Source organism: Bidens hawaiensis, unplaced genomic scaffold, assembly GCF_021521415.1.
Source record: "Bidens hawaiensis isolate Kalapana, Puna unplaced genomic scaffold, B.hawaiensis_p1.1 tig00049900_1, whole genome shotgun sequence".
Lineage (NCBI taxonomy): Eukaryota > Viridiplantae > Streptophyta > Magnoliopsida > Asterales > Asteraceae > Bidens > Bidens hawaiensis.
In genome coordinates this window covers 46204-65702 of record NW_027498941.1, presented here as the reverse complement: position 1 = coordinate 65702, position 19499 = coordinate 46204, and the positions used below count along the sequence as shown (strand labels likewise).

General features: G+C 42.6%; 1 pseudogene across 1 annotated transcript in view; it reads left to right on the top strand.

Moving 5' to 3' along the window:
- Positions 1–18059, top strand: part of LOC143598285 (MADS-box transcription factor 23-like) — a 41673-nt pseudogene extending 23614 nt beyond the window's left edge. Inside the window, exons 2-7 of the transcript XR_013147084.1 lie at positions 15820–15898; positions 17047–17108; positions 17269–17368; positions 17619–17660; positions 17762–17803; positions 17937–18059. The product of XR_013147084.1 is annotated as an MADS-box transcription factor 23-like (transcript). The remainder of the gene's footprint in view (positions 1–15819; positions 15899–17046; positions 17109–17268; positions 17369–17618; positions 17661–17761; positions 17804–17936) is intronic.
- Positions 18060–19499: the final 1440 nt, after the last annotated feature.

The following is a 19499-nucleotide window of genomic DNA, read 5'->3' as shown; positions in this document are numbered from 1 at the left end:
TGTTCTGCGCGTGCGCAATGATAATGTATTTATTAAATATGGACACCCAAATAGTGTCGCGAGTAATGAAACAAATACGTGGCGCCCCGATGTATAATCCGCCATCGGTCGGGGTGTTACAGCAAAACCCGCATAAACACAAAAAACGGCAAACCTTCACGCAGGTCAGTCATAGGTGAAGTTCGGTCATCCCACTAAATGAAAGTGCCGGGCCTAACCGCACAAATCATGATAGAGGAAACTGAACTTTAACCTATTGACAACCGCGCGTCGAACGGTTAACTTATTCAGAACAATTAGAAAATATCTTCAAGGAAAAAATGAGGAAAACCTCTACGCAGGTCAGATATAGGTAAAGTTTAGCCAACCTGCTAAGTGCAAGTGACGGTCTTACCCGCACAATCACGAAAGAGGAAGCAAAACTTTAACCTATTATCTGCCACGTTGATAGGTTAACTTATTCAAAGTACTTAAGAAATTGCTAAGTTAAACTAAAGTATGCACAAGCGAATCATATATTGTTTATGCGGCAAAACAAGTGCCAAATTAAACTATAATATGCATGAACAAGTCGTATAACGTTTATAAAGCAAGAGTGACGGTCTTACCCGCACAAAAGATTTTACATTCCATAAAAATTCAAGTATTACAAGAATGGCCAGGTATCTACCCGCCTACAAGAGTGTAAATCTATACAAAAACATAAACCTATCCTAACAGTGGGAATGGATCTAAAGGTTCAAGCTTCAGGACCACTCCCTCCAAACCCACTTGTACCCGCACCATCAGTTGGCTGTGGCGGTTCAAGGAAGGTCTTGAGAATGGTTAACCCATCATCAGCAGCAGCAACTTCGTTCACCTTCTCCACCACTGGATGCGGGAAGGCAGCATACTGGTTCACTGCTTGGTCATAAGCAGCTTCAGTATCCACATCATATAAAGGGAAGTTGGAAGGCGGGATGCCCTTCTCAACGAACCCTAGACCAAGCAGGAAGCCAGCCTTTTCCCCATCCTCATGAGAAGCGTTGAGGGCTGCGCTCATGGCATCGTCATATGATGTGTCAGTGAAGACCAGATGCACAACCTACAAGAAAAAATACAAGTATCAAAACCTTTTCTTAGTACAAAGAAAAGCGTAAAGACGTTATGAAGCTAAGCTTACCTGCGACAACGCTTCTCGTAGAAGCCATTCCTTGGTAACCAGAGCCTCCTGGAGGGCAGCTTGAGCTTGGTTACGGGCGCGTTCGGCTTCACTTTTGTTAAGGTTGGCAAGCAACACTTCTTTAGCCGCAGCCTCTTCGACGCCCTTTAGCTTACGCTCAGTATGGTCAAGCACGCCCCTCTGGTCCAAGATTTCTTGGAGCTTCTTGGCGTCTTCCATGGCCAAGGCATCATGAGCCTGTTGGAGCCTCTCTAGTTTGGCTTTAAGTTCCTCATTCTCGAGGCGTAGAGGCTCAGCAACAGCTTCAGCCTTGGTGGCCCTCTCAGTTGCGTTCCGTGCAGTTTCCTTAGCCAGCCGAAGCTGTTCGTTAACAGCTTGGGCTGCCTTGGAACGGGCCTCGAGACGGGCCTGAACTTCAACCTCAAGGGCCTTGAAGGCCTTCTCCTTCTCCGCAGCAACGGCGGAGAGCTTCCTGTTCTCCTCCCGGACAGCCCGCGCTTGAGCTACTTCTTGGATACGAGCTGCTTTTAACTTGTCGTTTTCACGACAAAGCAGCTCGACGCGCGGCTGCAACCGGGCAAGAAGAATTCGAAGCTCGTTTGTCAGCCTACCCTCCTGGTAGCTTGACATAGCTTCTCCCAGTGCACCACTGGGGGCGGCGTGGCGCGCCCACTCGACGCAGTCCACAGCCGTCCGAAGGGTGGTGTGACAACTGCCCAAATCCGACCCGACCCAGGTACCCGTTTACGGATCCGATTTTAAGATTTAAAATTTGATTATAATCTTTATAAATTTATCAAATATATATATATATATTTATATTACTAATAATAATAATGATAATAATAATAATTCCTTTCCGCCGTCCCGCCCCTTTTTCTCTCTTGTCGCCGTCCCGCCCCTCTGCTTAACCCTTAAGCCTTGAACCCCTTTTTCTCTAAACTCTTTGCTTGTCCTTTGGTTCTTCCCGCCTAAGGATGTCTGCGCAGCTCCACGCGCCAGACTCCTTACAAGGAAGCCTGCGTGAAGACCAGCTGTTCCTGCGATACGCGAGGCGAACTGTTCCCGCGGCGCGCAAAGGATTGTAGTTCTTCCCGCGGCGCGCTAAGGATTGTAGTTCTTCCCGCGGCGCGCCATGGATTGTAGTTCTTCCCGCTGCACGCTAAGGATTGTTCTGTCTGCCTTCGCCCTCGCGCACTCAAGCCTTCTCGCGCTAGACACTTAAGTCTTTTCTCCAGTTTAAGCCAGCCTGTATGCTTTTGAAATATCTCATCTTCTGTGCTATACCTGCCAAGGTATGGGCACAGTAGGCCAGATCTGACATCTGTCCGAAATGTCACTTTCGGCGCAGCTTGCTTACCAACCCTCTTGGTTGTCAGAAAAAGTAACTGGCATAATCTTTTAAATCTTCTTTTCCATGTCTTGAACAGTACTTTGACTGACCCCTCCCATGCTATGAACAGTAACCTGTCAGCCTCCCCCATCCCCTGCAGCTGCCACCATATCTTTTGCTTGTGATATCTTTTGCTTTTGATATCTTTTGCTTTGATTTGATAAGATCTTTTTCCCCAATTCTAGGGATGTGTTCCTTAGGGTTTTCCTATAAATAAAACTAATTTCTTGGATAATTAAACACTACACTCAAACATTTAAACACTCCCCTCTTTGCAATCCGTCTTCTCTTCTTTTCTGCCCAGAAATCTCGGTAAATATATAATATATAGTCCTTTTTTTTAATAATTTGTTTAAGTGACTTGCATATATTCAAGACATAAAAAAAACCAATCGTTAAACCAATAACCTCTTATTTATAGGTTAACTTTCGCTTGTTTAAAAGTTGGTTCTTGCATTATCTTTCAACGCATCTTTTACAAGTGAGTAATCTCGTACCTAATCCCCTTTTATTTTTAACGTTTTGGGATGTTCATGTGTTCGTACAACTTGAGTCTTAAACTTATTTATGAAATTATGTGCGCAAAACCCATGTGTTATGGACGTTTACTAGTGTTGTATATTTGTATGTGTTGATCATTAACCGCTTTGATCGGCCTATTCCGAAGTTTTCATGGATCCATTAGATAAACACGGGAGACCTATCGTTACGATTTTCTTGTTTTCTTTGCACATACACGAATGATTATTTGTTTTTGCTTGATTTGGAGCACGCTATGAACTATGAGCTATGATCTATTTAGGCTTGATCACAATCTGTTTACACACTATGTTGAACACCAGTTATACACATGTTGCGCGCAGTGCTTTGTTATTATCTATGTATATCTATTAAACATGATTTCTCACCGACACGCAAGTGTTGACGTTTTATTTTAACACATGTTCAGGTTTGCTGTAGCTGCTTTTGGAAACTCGAGGACACGTAGGATGTTTTCTTTTACTTTGGACCTAGTTTAAAATATAACAAGACAAATTTATGTATTTGAATATTATGAGTTATGATGTGATTTATGTTACTTTATGGTGTGTTATGCGCATGCGCAATGAAATGTATTTATTAAATATTGACTCCCAAATAGTGTCACGAGTAATGAAACAATTCGTAGCGCCCCGATGTATAATCCGCCATCGGTCGGGGTGTTACAGATTGGTATCAGAGCTCCGTGACTCTAGGATTAGGTGGTTAGACGTAACGACCTAGAATACCTAAGAGTCCCTTCTCGCGCATGAGAAAAATCTAATGATTTCGCGCTAATTGTTAATTACTCGATATTTATAAAATATGCTTGCGCATACGCAGCACATGATTTCATGTTTTATCCGCGATCTTTCGATTTTTATTGTTAAATTTCAATTCGTTTCTTTACTTACATATTCGTTTGTTGTTGGGACTTAACATTGAAAATCCGAAAAGTCATGGTGATACATGAATAGTTGATTTTCAATCCCCATTAACTTTATGTTCTAAAATTGAAGATTTGAAAAGTCATGGTGATACGTGAATTGTCAACCTCCAATACTCATTTACTCGTATATTTTAAATTGAAGATTTGAAAAGTCATGGTGATACATGAATTGTCAACCTCCAATACTCATTTACTCGTATATTTTAAATTGAAGATTTGAAAAGTCATGGTGATGCATGAATTGTCGATTTTCAAATCGAATTCATTACCTGTATTAAGTTTGCATTTAAATTCATATTTTACTTCAAAATTTGATAGCATTTAACTCCGCGAAACAAGCTTTACAATGATATACTTTGCGCTAAAACGATTTCCCATACCAAGATATTAACAAAAACTAAAACTTTTATAGAATGCCTCCGCTATCAGCTCGCCGTCATCAGAGGAGAGAAGCCTCGCGCAGACGTATGCAGCGTCTTTCCCAGGAAATGGCCGCCGCAATAGCCCAAGCCTTAAATCAAAATAATACCAACCCCTCCGGATACAATATTAAGTCCTTTAATGCGGGTAACCCTCCGAAATTCACAGGGCTCGAAGGAGCCACCGTAATGCTCCAATGGCTCGAGAAAATTGAGAACACCTTTCTCCATACCCATTGCCCTCCAGACCGACGAACCTTATACGCCTCAAGTGTCCTGGAATCAAGGGCGCTTACATGGTGGAACGGAGTAGCTCACGCGCGTGGCGCAGAGGCTGCTTCTAGCATGCTCTGGGAGGAATTCAAGGATCTTTTGACTCGAGAATTCTGCCCTCCCAACGAAGTAAAGCGCCTTGAGGATGAATTTTGGAACTTGAAACAGTACAGTGGCGAAGCGCGCGAGTACGCTACGCGCTTTCACGAACTAAGTTTGCTTGTCCCACACCTAGTTACCCCTTCCCGCCGCGCCATCGAAATGTTTCTTGGGGGTCTCCCCATGGAAATTCAAGATTCTGTATGGGCCAGGAACCCAGTACCCCTCTCTGACGCCATCGAGTTGGCCGCTGTGCTCAGCGACAACCATGTCAGGGCAGGAACCCTGTTCCTGCGGGGAGCCGAGAAGACCAAACTCACCAAGACTGTCCCAGAACCAACAGAAACCAAGCCAGAACCCTCAAACCGTAACAACCTCAAACGCAGGCACAAACCCAATCATCAAGCCTACGCGCTTACCAACCCGCTCATTGTCCAGCAACCCGCCTACCAACCTCCAGTACACGCTCCTAACCCACTGTCAACCTACCCAACACCCCCTGTAGTCCATAACTATGCCTTAACCAATTCCGCGCTCCCTGCCCCGTCAACTAAGAAACCTTACACAGGAAACCAACCCTTTTGCCCAACCTGTAAACTTCATCACCCAACTCAAGCCCCGTGTCGACAATGCAACCGATGTGGCCGTATTGGTCACACTGCTGAGTACTGTAGAGCCCTTCCCGCCAACCCAATCGCGCAAACACCACCAACCTACCCGCAAAACCCACAATCAACATACCATAATCCACGACCCAGGTCGTGCTATAACTGCGGTGACCCCAGTCATTTCCGGAACGCGTGCCCGAGACTGCAAGTACAAATTACGCAAGCTAATCCGGTTAACCAAATTTCAAACCAAGTGGCGCGCGGACGAGCTTTTAATATAACCGCGCACCAAGCGCAAGCGAATAATGACGTGGTTAATGGTACATTTTTACTTAACGGACAATATGCATCTATACTTTTTGATACTGGCGCCGATAGGAGTTTTATTTCTCGCGCATTTGAACAAAAACTTGCGCGACCGCGAATAAACTTAAACGGAAACTTTACAGTTGAAATGGCTAACGGTGAAACAATTATAATAAACTCCGTGATCAAAGATTGCACGCTTAACCTTAATGAACACGATTTTCTAATCAACCTCATTCCCATGCCTCTTGGAAGTTTTGATGTTATTATTGGTATGGACTGGCTCTCGCAAAATCGCGTCGAAGTAATCTGCGCCAAGAAATTGATTCGCATTCCTCGGGAAAATGGTCAAGATCTTCATATCTACGGCGAGAAACCATCTAACGGTCTTAAACTTATGTCATGCACTGAAGCCCGAAGACTTTTACGAAAGAAATGTGTCGCGTTCTTAGCTCATGTGGTCAAACACGATGAAGGAGAGAAGAAACTTCATGAAATCCCCATCGTGCGTGACTTTCCTGAAGTCTTTCCCGAAGATCTTTCTGGTTTACCTCCCGCCCGGGAAGTCGAGTTTCGTGTTGATCTTGTTCCTGGTGCATCCCCCGTAGCCAAATCTCCTTATCGACTTGCACCCGCTGAAATGCAAGAATTAGCAAGTCAACTTCAAGAGTTGACCGATAAAGGATTCATTCGCCCTAGCTCTTCGTCGTGGGGTGCTCCGGTTTTGTTCGTTAAAAAGAAAGACGGTTCGTTTCGCATGTGTATCGATTATCGCGAGCTGAACAAGCTCACCATTAAGAACCGGTACCCCTTACCGCGTATTGACGACCTCTTTGACCAACTCCAAGGTGCCTCTTGTTTCTCCAAAATCGATCTCCGTTCTGGCTATCACCAGTTGCGTATCCGCGAAGAAGATATTCCCAAAACTGCCTTTCGAACCCGCTACGGTCATTTTGAATTCCTGGTCATGCCCTTCGGTTTAACCAACGCACCCGCTGTCTTCATGGATCTAATGAACCGGGTGTGCAGGCCTTTCTTGGACCAATTCGTGATCGTGTTTATCGATGACGTTCTGGTATATTCCAAAACCAAGGCCGACCATGAACAACATCTTCTGTTGGTGTTGCAAAAGCTTCGATCCGAACAACTCTATGCCAAACTCTCCAAGTGTGAGTTTTGGTCTGACGAAGTACAGTTTCTTGGTCATGTTGTAAACAAGATGGGTATTCATGTCGACCCATCCAAAATTGAAGCAATCAAGCACTGGATTACACCGACCACTCCTACCGAAATCCGTTCCTTTTTGGGATTAGCTGGTTACTACCGGCGATTCATTTCGAACTTCTCAAAAATCGCCTTGCCTTTAACAGCTTTAACGCACAAAGGCAAACCGTATATTTGGGGCTCGAAGCAAGAAGAAGCCTTTCAAACGCTCAAGCGAAAGTTGTGCGAAGCTCCTGTTCTAACGTTACCAGAGGGTACTGACGACCTTGTCGTTTATTGTGATGCCTCCAACCAAGGTCTCGGTTGTGTACTTATGCAACGAGGCAAGGTTATCGCTTACGCGTCAAGGCAACTCAAAATTCATGAAAAGAATTATACGACTCACGACCTCGAACTTGGCGCAGTTGTATTTGCCTTAAAAATCTGGAGACACTACCTCTATGGTACTAAGTGCATCATTTACACCGACCATAAAAGCCTTCAGCACATTTTTGATCAAAAGGAACTTAACATGAGACAACGCCGATGGAACGAACTCATCAGCGATTACGATTGTGAGATCCGGTATCATCCTGGAAAGGCTAATGTGGTAGCCGATGCGCTCAGCCGCAAACCCAGTCAACTCAACTGTATTTTGCCGCGCACGCAGCTTCACTTCGCGCCGATCCAAAGCAATTTTGAATCGCGAATTCGCGACGCGCAGCGCGCATCGATCAGCCAAGGCAACCTACGCGCCGAGTTAGCGTGTGGTGCGGAAGCGCATCTAGTCCCTAACCTGAATGGAACTCTCTGTTATCTCAATCGCAGCTGGATTCCCAATGATGAGATTCATCGCACTGACATACTGAGTGAAGCGCACAAAACTCGGTATTCCATTCATCCTGGCGCTGACAAAATGTACAAAGATTTGCGCCTTACTTATTGGTGGCCCGGTATGAAAAAGGATATTGCTGTGTTCGTAGCTAAATGCCTAACTTGTTCTAAGGTAAAAGCTGAACATCAACGCCCATCTGGTTTGCTCGAACAACCAGAAATTCCTACGTGGAAATGGGAAAGTATAGCAATGGACTTTATCACCAAGTTACCCTCGACCGCAAGCAAACATGATAGCATTTGGGTAATAGTGGATCGATTGACCAAGTCTGCCCACTTTCTGCCCATTCGTGAAACCTACCGTGTTGAACAACTTGCGCATCTATATGTTAAAGAAATTGTCTGCCGTCATGGTACTCCCTTGAGCATAATATCCGATCGCGATGGCCGTTTTATATCTCGCTTTTGGAAGTCTCTCCAATCTGCGTTAGGAACTCGTTTGGACATGAGTACTGCATATCATCCTCAGACTGACGGACAGTCCGAGCGAACCATCCAAACCCTTGAGGATATGCTTCGATCTTGTGTTCTTGATTTTGGAGGTAATTGGGATTCACACCTACCTCTGATCGAGTTCTCTTATAATAACAGCTATCATTCCAGCATCGGTATGGCCCCATTTGAAGCACTTTACGGTCGAAAGTGCCGCTCATCGATTTGTTGGAACGAAGTGGGTGAAGTTCAAATCACAGGACCCGAACTAGTTCAAGAGACAACCGATAAAATCGCCAAGGTCCGTGATCATCTGCTGACTGCCAGAAGCCGGCAGAAGAGTTACGCAGATCGCAGGCGGAAGCCTCTCGAATTTCTAGTTGGTGATCTTGTTCTCCTCAAAGTGTCGCCCTGGAAGGGTGTTGTCCGCTTTGGGAAGAAAGGTAAGCTTGCACCTCGTTATGTTGGTCCGTTCAAGATTCTTGCGAGAGTGGGAAAGGTTGCCTACAAACTGGACCTGCCGCCCGCGCTCAGCAATGTGCATCCAACGTTCCATGTATCCAATCTCAAGAAATGTTTAGCTGACAAGAACCTCCACATACCACTTGATGAAGTTCAAGTTGATGAGTCTATGCATTTCGTTGAGAAGCCTATTGAGATTATGGATCGCGAGGTGAAGCAAACCAAGCGCAGTCGCATCCCTATTGTCAAAGTTCGCTGGGAGTCCAAGCGCGGAGCCGAGTTCACTTGGGAAAGGGAAGATCAAATGAAGATCAAATACCCGCACCTTTTCTCTGCGCATCCTACTTCGAGATAAATTTCGGGACGAAATTTCTTAAAGTAGGGGAGACTGTGACAACTGCCCAAATCCGACCCGACCCAGGTACCCGTTTACGGATCCGATTTTAAGATTTAAAATTTGATTATAATCTTTATAAATTTATCAAATATATATATATATATTTATATTACTAATAATAATAATGATAATAATAATAATTCCTTTCCGCCGTCCCGCCCCTTTTTCTCTCTTGTCGCCGTCCCGCCCCTCTGCTTAACCCTTAAGCCTTGAACCCCTTTTTCTCTTAACTCTTTGCTTGTCCTTTGGTTCTTCCCGCCTAAGGATGTCTGTGCAGCTCCAAGCGCCAGACTCCTTACAAGGAAGCCTGCGTGAAGACCAGCTGTTCCTGCGATACGCGAGGCGAACTGTTCCCGCGGCGCGCAAAGGATTGTAGTTCTTCCCGCGGCGCGCAAAGGATTGTAGTTCTTCCCGCGGCGCGCCAAGGATTGTAGTTCTTCCCGCGACGCGCCAAGGATTGTAGTTCTTCCCGCGGCACGCTAAGGATTGTTCTGTCTGCCTTCGCCCTCGCGCACTCAAGCCTTCTCGCGCTAGACACTTAAGTCTTTTCTCCAGTTTAAGCCAGCCTGTATGCTTTTGAAATATCTCATCTTCTGTGCTATACCTGCCAAGGTATGGGCACAGTAGGCCAGATCTGACATCTGTCCGAAATGTCACTTTCGGCGCAGCTTGCTTACCAACCCTCTTGGTTGTCAGAAAAAGTAACTGGCATAATCTTTTAAAATCTTCTTTTCCATGTCTTGAACAGTACTTTGACTGACCCCTCCCATGCTATGAACAGTAACTTGTCAGCCTCCCCCATCCCCTGCAGCTGCCACCATATCTTTTGCTTGTGATATCTTTTGCTTTTGATATCTTTTGCTTTGATTTGATAAGATCTTTTTCCCCAATTCTAGGGATGTGTTCCCTAGGGTTTTCCTATAAATAAAACTAATTTCTTGGATAATTAAACACTACACTCAAACATTTAAACACTCCCCTCTTTGCAATCCGTCTTCTCTTCTTTTCTGCCCAGAAATCTCGGTAAATATATAATATATAGTCCTTTTTTTTAATAATTTGTTTAAGTGACTTGCATATATTCAAGACATAAAAAAAACCAATCGTTAAACCAATAACCTCTTATTTATAGGTTAACTTTCGCTTGTTTAAAAGTTGGTTCTTGCATTATCTTTCAACGCATCTTTTACAAGTGAGTAATCTCGTACCTAATCCCCTTTTATTTTTAACGTTTTTGGGATGTTCATGTGTTCGTACAACTTGAGTCTTAAACTTATTTATGAAATTATGTGCGCAAAACCCATGTGTTATGGACGTTTACTAGTGTTGTATATTTGTATGTGTTGATCATTAACCGCTTTGATCGGCCTATTCCGAAGTTTTCATGGATCCATTAGATAAACACGGGAGACCTATCGTTACGATTTTCTTGTTTTCTTTGCACATACACGAATGATTATTTGTTTTTGCTCGATTTGGAGCACGCTATGAACTATGAGCTATGATCTATTTAGGCTTGATCACAATCTGTTTACACACTATGTTGAACACCAGTTATACACATGTTGCGCGCAGTGCTTTGTTATTATCTATGTATATCTATTAAACATGATTTCTCACCGACACGCAAGTGTTGACGTTTTATTTTAACACATGTTCAGGTTTGCTGTAGCTGCTTTTGGAAACTCGAGGACACGTAGGATGTTTTCTTTTACTTTGGACCTAGTTTAAAATATAACAAGACAAATTTATGTATTTGAATATTATGAGTTATGATGTGATTTATGTTACTTTATGGTGTGTTATGCGCATGCGCAATGAAATGTATTTATTAAATATTGACACCCAAATAGTGTCACGAGTAATGAAACAATTCTTAGCGCCCCGATGTATAATCCGCCATCGGTCGGGGTGTTACAGGTGGTTCCCCGGCGGATGTTCCACCGCGGAACAAACACCTCATTCGAATACGACACTACAAAAACAAAAAGCAGTTAGGAAAAGATGATAAAAAAAACAAATACATAACAGGCCAAAATAACCCTACGCACCTGTAGGGTCGACGACAGACCTGTAGCCGCCAAACCCATCACCCGAACCTAACGGATATCCATCCAAGAGGTCAGGCAGATGGGAAGGAGGCAGAGATTGGCTAGACGCCGCAACCCCGGACATACCTGAAGGACCGGCCGTTGTCGCCGGCGCCGGAGGAGGCATGGCGGAGGCCGCCGTGGTAGAGACCAACGGAGGTGAACTCACCGGAGGTGAACTCACAACCGCGGTCGTTGCTGCGGAAGAGACCACAGAAAAACTCACCGCCGGCTCAGTGAAACAATCAGTGAATATGGCACTGACAACCGGCGGAGACGTCGTCACAGTTGGAGCAGTTGCCTCAACCGAGTGAGCAACTGAACCAACTGAAGCAGGCGCAGCCGCCTGGGTCATCGCCTCAGGTAGGTTGACCAAACCTACCATCATGGGTCCGGAGGTGCTCCTCCCCGCTCCACCCTGGAATGCGGTAGCATCCACGCCTACACGAAGACAAGATATATAAGCATAATGGCGGAAAGATATGAAGTTAAAATTAAAGGAAGTTTGTACTTACGAGTCCTCTTGAGCTTGAAGGTACGAACAGGCGGGGACGAACCCGATGGAACCGGCCTCTTTACGCCGGTCACCGTCGCTGTACTGGGCTGCCCGGAGGTGACAGCCGTCTCAACCTCCGGAGCAGTGATCTCAACACCACCAGTGTTCCCCGCCACCTCCTCGCTTTCGGTCTCTGAGTCAGACCGATTCACCGGATCGGCAGTGGAGGCAACCTTCGCCTTCCCCTTCCCGCCAGCAGCCTTCTTCTTCCTCACGAAGAATGGACCATCTGCGGATTCCTCATCAGAAGTTGACAAGATTAGAGGAATTCCAGCAGAGGTTTGAGCATTGACAGGTCTAGGGTTAAACAACTCCTTACCTGGCCGCGTGGCGCTTAGAATCGGGTGGCCCGGCGGGTAGACCTCCACGAACCGATCCGCCGTTTGCTCAAGGATGGGCAACTCGTTCTCATCTAGAGCACGAGTACCCATCCGAGCGGGACCATCACTCTCCCGCGGCTGCAGGAGAGACTGCAAGTCGTTTCCCTCTGAAAACAAAAAGAAAAAACGGTTAGAACAAAAACCCTAAATTAACGGATAATATGAAGCATACCGTAAGGGACAGAGTTCAAACCGTATTGAAGGACGATGGGAATCTGTGACGCCTCCTTCCACACCCGGCTCATCCCGAGCATCACCATCCCGGACTCCGCAAAGCGGTAAACCGGAGACTGGATCCGGGAAACCTTGGAGAACCATTCCGCCTCCTGGTAGTTGGAGGCGTGAAGGTTCGGGAGAGCTCTCCCGTTCTTGAACGTCATTGCTATGGGGACGACGCGAGCGGAGATATAGAAGAACTCCAGCTTCCAAGATCGAAGACTGCGCTCGGTAGCGCAGATCTTCAAACCCTTGATCCGATTGACCAAGGTATACTACCCCTGGATGCACCTCCAGGAATAGAAGGTCTTCAGGCGGTCAACATGGGGCTCCACACCCAGAATGAGACACACCCACTCGAAATGGCGGATCTTGGCGATCGCCATTGGGTGTACCTCAGTCAGATGCACACCGTGTCTCTCCAGAACACGGTATACAAACTTCGTCAATGGGAACCTGAGATTCCCATAGACGAAGAATGCAGCGTACACCCCTATCTTGCCCTTGGGGGCATCGTACACCGTCTGATGAGGTGCAGGAAACTCAGGCTCGAAAGGCTCGAGCATAACTTCGTGACGACGTACTGATAGAGGTCGACCGGAAGAGCACACTGGCACTCGCCAGCAGTACTCTTGTCATCCTTGTCCGACGTGGACGACGGATTCTCTGCATACACGTCAGACTCCTCGGCGGTAGCCTCAAGATCATGAACAGAAGACATGTTTGGGATGTAAAGAAGAACGATTTCAGGAGAATGCTCGACAGAAAAGTTAAGAGTATTCGCCGGAAATCGTTTAGAAGAAGAAGAGAGGTGAAACTGTGAGTTGAGATGCAACCTCTCCTCCCTTTATATACTCATCGCAATGAATGCGATGAATTTAATGCGGAAGAGAGAGGAAAACGCTGGTGTAATGAAACTATGACACGTGGAAAAAGCAAGCTGGCAACAGCTGTTGACAGGACGCGTGCCATAAACTTCGCGGCCACGCGCCCGAAAACTCGCGCCCACGCGCCTGAAAAAGCGTCTGGAATGACCATATACTGTCACGTCGTCATAACTTCCTGCACGTCCTGACACTGTCAGAAGAAACCGTCGGACGACGTTTCAACAGTTTGGACTGTTCTTATCCTTTCACCAACTCTTCGAATTTCAAAAAGATTCAAAAAGATTCAAAAGTAAGCGGGACTATACCCCTTACCTTGGCAACCAAGTAACTATAAGACAGGTGCGAGTACAGTGTTAAGGCAAAACCCTTCACATACTTAGCACCTGCAGGGAATTGAAGCCAAGAATACCTCGGCAACCAAGTAACTATAAGACGGGTGCGGGTACAGTGTCAAGGCAAAACCCTTCACATACTTAACACCCGCAGGGAATTGAAGCCAGGAATACCTTGGAAGTAAAGTAACTATAAGACGAGTGCGGGTACAGTGTCAAGGCGAAGCCCTTCACATACCTAGCACTCCGCAGGGAATTGAAACCAAGAAGGATCTTCTGGGCCACGCTTGCGGAAACGGGAATAACATCCCCGCATAGCGGGAACGTCGAGAACTAGATTGTTTGAAGCTCCAAGATGGAATTGGTTGTTTTAACATAATTGATCACTATGTTCAAAACTACCAAAACCTCAGGGAGAATCTATACAAGTGGAACCCAACGCTCCTGACTTGCGAGGAAGTTACAGACCTACCCGCATCATACCCAAAGATCAAGCAGAAAAGTCGGGAATTTCTTCACGTGACATTAGGACTTCCGCGGGAAGAATCCCCATGGAAAACCTTAAAACTAAAACCTTTTTCAAAACCCTTTGCTTAAGTCCAAAAGTTCACCTCACTTATTAACAATTCATGAGAAGAACATTGGACTGGGGGGACTTGAAGAGGTAGGTCCCAGCAGAGCCCAGTTGGACCCGCAAGACTCGCCTCAAAGAGGGACGTCTGCGCAGTTGAACCCGCAAGACTCACCTTCAACAGGGACGTCTGCGCAAAGGCTAAACTCGCGACTCACCTTGAAGAGACGTCTGCGCAGAAACCAACTGGATCCGCAGGACCCACCATGCTCAGAGACGTGACGTCCTTACGCGCAGTACGCAAGCTGTTCCCGCAAAAAAAGCCTCCCAATGGTCGACGTACTCCGCCTGTTCCCGCAGCAACGGATACTAGCCATCAGGGAAGGCTACTCGCGCAGCAAGGCTACACGCACAAGGCACTTAACTCTTATATAATTCAGTAATGTCACCTGAAGAAGGAATGAGCAAGCCGGGAACACTCCCGCACAAAGCCGGGAACACTCCCGCACAAATGAGCCAGTCCGTACGATACTGGAGGATCTTTTGTACTGTACCTGACGAGGTATGGACAAAAGATCTGACCAAAGATACGACAGCTCACTGACAACAGTATGACGAGCAGCACGCTCTTGTACTGTATGTCACTATCAGCCGCTACCTACTCACCAACCTGTCGGAGGACGTGCATAGCATGCAGTTGGTGGAACAGGAATAGTACACAGCCGGCCTGGTCACTATCAGCCGCTGTCTACCCACCAACCACCAGCATGGCACGTGCGTAGCCCACAGTTGGCAGAACAGGAATACTATTCAGCCGGCTGTACCTGCTTGGAAACCTACCTTCGGCTATAAATACTCTAACACCTTGGAATGGTATGATCACATCACACTACATTACGTTATCTGATATCTCATTATCTTATCTTCTCTAGCAATATCTTAATATACACTTATATTCAAGAGCAATCTAGTCTGATTCTCACGCCGGAGGGTGGTCACAAGGAGGTACCCCCCCCCCCCCCTTCTTAGTGACGAGCTCACGGTGTCTATTTTGCAGGTCATCAGAAGAACCATCTTTGCCGGACCTAACCCCTCGTGGGAAACATCTATTTAACCCCCAGATTATCCATAATCTGCCCGGGGTCAATTAGTGTTTCTTCATCTTTGAAACTACTTACGACGGAGAGGCCTGGGTCACCGGAATCTCTGATTTTTGGGTTTGGATGATAGAAACGAAGGGAGGGTTTGAAACGATGACGGGGTATATGCTACGACCACCGAAAACCGTAGTTTTTCTATCTCACCCTCCCTCATCGGAAAAATGGAGCTGGGGAAGATTTAAGGTTAGGGTGATGCGGTTGGAGATGAAGACTTGTGGGGTCCACCATTTATTTATATTAGTCTTTTTAAATTTAAATTTTAATTTTAATTATTTTTATTTTAATATAGAAAATGTTGAAATTACCTATTTGCCCATCACATGACTTGCACCTGCTATCACTTAACAGATGAATTGGATTATCAGTTAGTCTAAAGGACGAAAAGCAATGAAACATGTTATATAAAGGACACCTCCTGAAAGTAAGCTTTTCGAAGGATCTGATCCGTAAATCAACTATGTTTAAAGGACAAAATTTGTAATTCTGTCTTATATTTTATATGATATTTCAGCATGAAATCGGTGATTCAACGCTATATCAGATCAAAAGAAGACAACAATCAACTGTTGAATTCTACGTCAGAGGCTAAGGTACAATTCCCCCTTTCTCTTACATCTTTCTTTTCTTTTTCTTTTTTTAATGACCCTTAGTCTTACTTCTTAATCCACCTTCAAGTAATTTAACATATAAATAAACATTATGTACTTATAGATTACAAATTGAATGATCACTTAATTAATTTTGTTTGCACATTTTGTCACACATAAGATGCAAATTAAACCGAAAACATTCTTCTTATCTTACTAATCATTTTAGAATAATGAAACTTTAGAATCCTTTATGTCCATATACACTAATCAAAATCGTAGTGAATAGTTGTTTCTGGGTATATTATACGACAACTAGCTAGGACAGTTTTATAATCACACACGAATGGTCTATGCACAAGAAATAAGTTGAAGCTAGGGACCCAATTTCAAGAGGGGGCCTAAAAGTTAGGGTTATAAGCTTTTTCTATTTTTCTAGGTTCGATCCGGAGAAAAAGAATCACTATGCTTGGGATAGTTCCCTTTTCCCTCAAACTCACTTCAACTCATATATGTTGATTTTGTGCATTATCGTAATACAAAAAATGTGTTGTTGCCATGCTCCCACATGTTACAATCCTGGGTAAAAAGTTAATTTTTACTTTACGAAAAGAACTCCAATTTTAAAATCCGTTAAGACCCTCATTATACAAATAATTTGATCATTGTAATATTTTAACTCTTTATGCTTTTAGTGGTACACATTATATTTATAATTATAAGGAAAGATTCATGTACATTTTAATCTTAACATGAGAACGTAGGAAATAATACCAATTTATAAAAAAATAAGAATGTAAGAAACAATACCAATCTACATAAACAATTATTTATAATAACAAAGAAAAAAAACCCTAAAAATCACAACAAAAGAAACAAAATCAAAAAACAAAATAATAACAGCAAATACTTATAATAGCAAAAGAAAAAATCTAATATTAACAACAAAATATAAATAAGCAAATATTTATAACGTCTTATAATCGAACATTAGCAAATACGAGCAAAATATAACAACAAACACCTATAAAAATAAACCTAATAATAACAGCAAATTGGTTCTCACTGTTTTTATGTTAAAACTAAAATGTATTTGATCCTGTTTCTATAATTATATATTTAAGTTTATCACTAATATAAACAATTGCTAGCTCTAGCAAATGGAAGCATCAACACTGAAGAAACAACTAGAGACTCTGCAAGTAGCTCATCGGTAAATTGTATTTAATTTTCATTTCTAATGATTTCATTGGTACTGTATTCATTTGCATTAGACTCAAAGATGGACAGTGTATTGTGTGATTTAAATTATCCACCGGCATGCATTACTTTAAAAAACACTTCATGTTAATTTTATTCTTTGTTAATATTAGGCAGGTGATGGGAGAAGAAATCAGCAATATGGGTCTTGATGACCTGAAAAGCCTAGAGAATCAGCTTGAAATGAGCTTGCGATGCATTAGTTCAAAGAAGGTATAATACGTATGTCTAAGGTTGGAAAGTTTTTAGTTTTGTATAAAGATAATAAAACACATTAATTCTATGTTCTTAATGGCCTTAAACTTGCACTTCTATTTTCACAAATTTGAAAACAGGTTTTTATTACTTATGATTTAGTTAGAAAACATCACAATAAAAATTGGTTTGGCCCTTTGAATAGTCACTACAGCTAATTAATTGCTAATTAATTGATTCCACACACTTTTGGGCTAAATGGTTGCAGGATGAACTTTTAATAGAGGAGATACAAGATCTGACAAGAAAGGTGTGTTCGGTTTATTCTTCATTTCTATATCACAAAAAGTTCATCTAATAAGAAAATCTAACCATATCTGGGCTTTTTTTTTTGTGTTCTTAATCACACAGGGGAGCTTGATACATCAACAAAACATTGATCTCTACAAAAAGGTAAATCTTGTGTCCCTTGATACCTAATTAATTCTATGTGTACATACTTGATTAGTTTTCATGTATCATTTCTATCAATCTTTTTATTCAAGTTATACAACTATGTATAATGTAAGGTTTCCTTTGACATTAGATTTACGGAGCAAGCGTGAATGCTGAAAACTTAGTAATTGAGGAGAGTGATAGTCGTGCTCTTATGAATCTGCAACTAAGCCAGCTTGAGCATGAAACTCAAGGATTACCATCGGCATTTTGAGAAGAAATTTCAAAGGGAAAGTCAATTTTTTCTGGCAATGTTAACAGAAATAGTTAAAATCTCTTACTAATATATTAAATCAAGATGATTCTCTCCACATGTCCTTATTCTAGCCTATCCACATAGGATTCCATGTAATCATATTTTCATATCAATAATTTCCACATATTCATAAATATTTTTAATCCACTAAATTAAAATAAGCATTCCAATTTAATTCAATTAATTCTGCAATTAAATCTATTTATTCAAATTAATGCAATTAACTCCATGATTAAGTCTATTTATTCCAATTATTAACCACTTTGTCAATGATTTAATTTACTCTTGAGGAAAGAAAAAGAGCCGGTGAATGGTGATCAAACCGAATGTTCTTTAAGTTTTATTTATTTATTTATTAAGAAATGACATGAAAAATGCTATAAAAATATAGATATTTCTGAAAATTATTTATAAAAAACACTATAAAAGAAAAAAGAAAAAAAACATTCTTTAGAACAATTAGGAACATTTAAAAAAATTAAATAAAGCTGTTTACAAAGAGATTTTCGAAAACTTAATGTGATACAGTTTAAAGTTAGTATGTATTTGTAAACTTAGTTTTCAATTAATATTACAAAATCTTTTACTAATATGTGTTTTTTATTTTTTTTCAGGTCTAATGGTTCATTTATGTTATATTATTTCTTATTCATTGCATTGTTTATTTATAAAGTATTTTCTTTTTATGTTATAGATATAGTTTAACATCTTTTGTAACATCTGAGGGTAAAAAACTTATGTCAAATATTTGTGTTGACTGAATGCGTAGTTTATATTTAAGAAAAGATGTAGCGTCTGATTTAACATCTTTTTTTTAACAAGCAACAGAATTTTTATATAACTGCATGGCCGGCTAGCAACACCAAATACCTCAAATATTTACACAATCAATATAAACATCAAAGAAAAAGCCACGTCAAACTCCTATGCTATGGAGATTAAACCTATGCCTATCTTAAAAACTCAAAGCACCAAAACTTCACACGATTTCTTACTCAAAGAAAGCCCAGGAGTTTAACATCTTCAATTCTGTAGGTCCTCTAGATGGATCTCAAGACTTGACTCGAATCAATCCGTGTTGTTGGTTAGCGGAAATCACCAACGACACTCGGATCTCGGATCTTAGTTTGTTTATGTAAAAGAGAGAAAAAGGAGAAGTGGAGAGAGAACTTCTTTTTATTTCCAAGAGTTGTGAAAGAGCTGGAGTTTGGAGAAATGGTAAAGTGTCCCTTTTATAGGGTCCCCATTTCTCCAAAGTTTACATAATAAACTTATAAAATAAACGTACTGAGTACGTAAAACACCGACCAAAAGCAAACTAAAACGACATACAAAATCTTAAAACCAATATAAAAATATTGGCCCTACAATCTCCCTCTAGGATTGAGTATGTCGAGG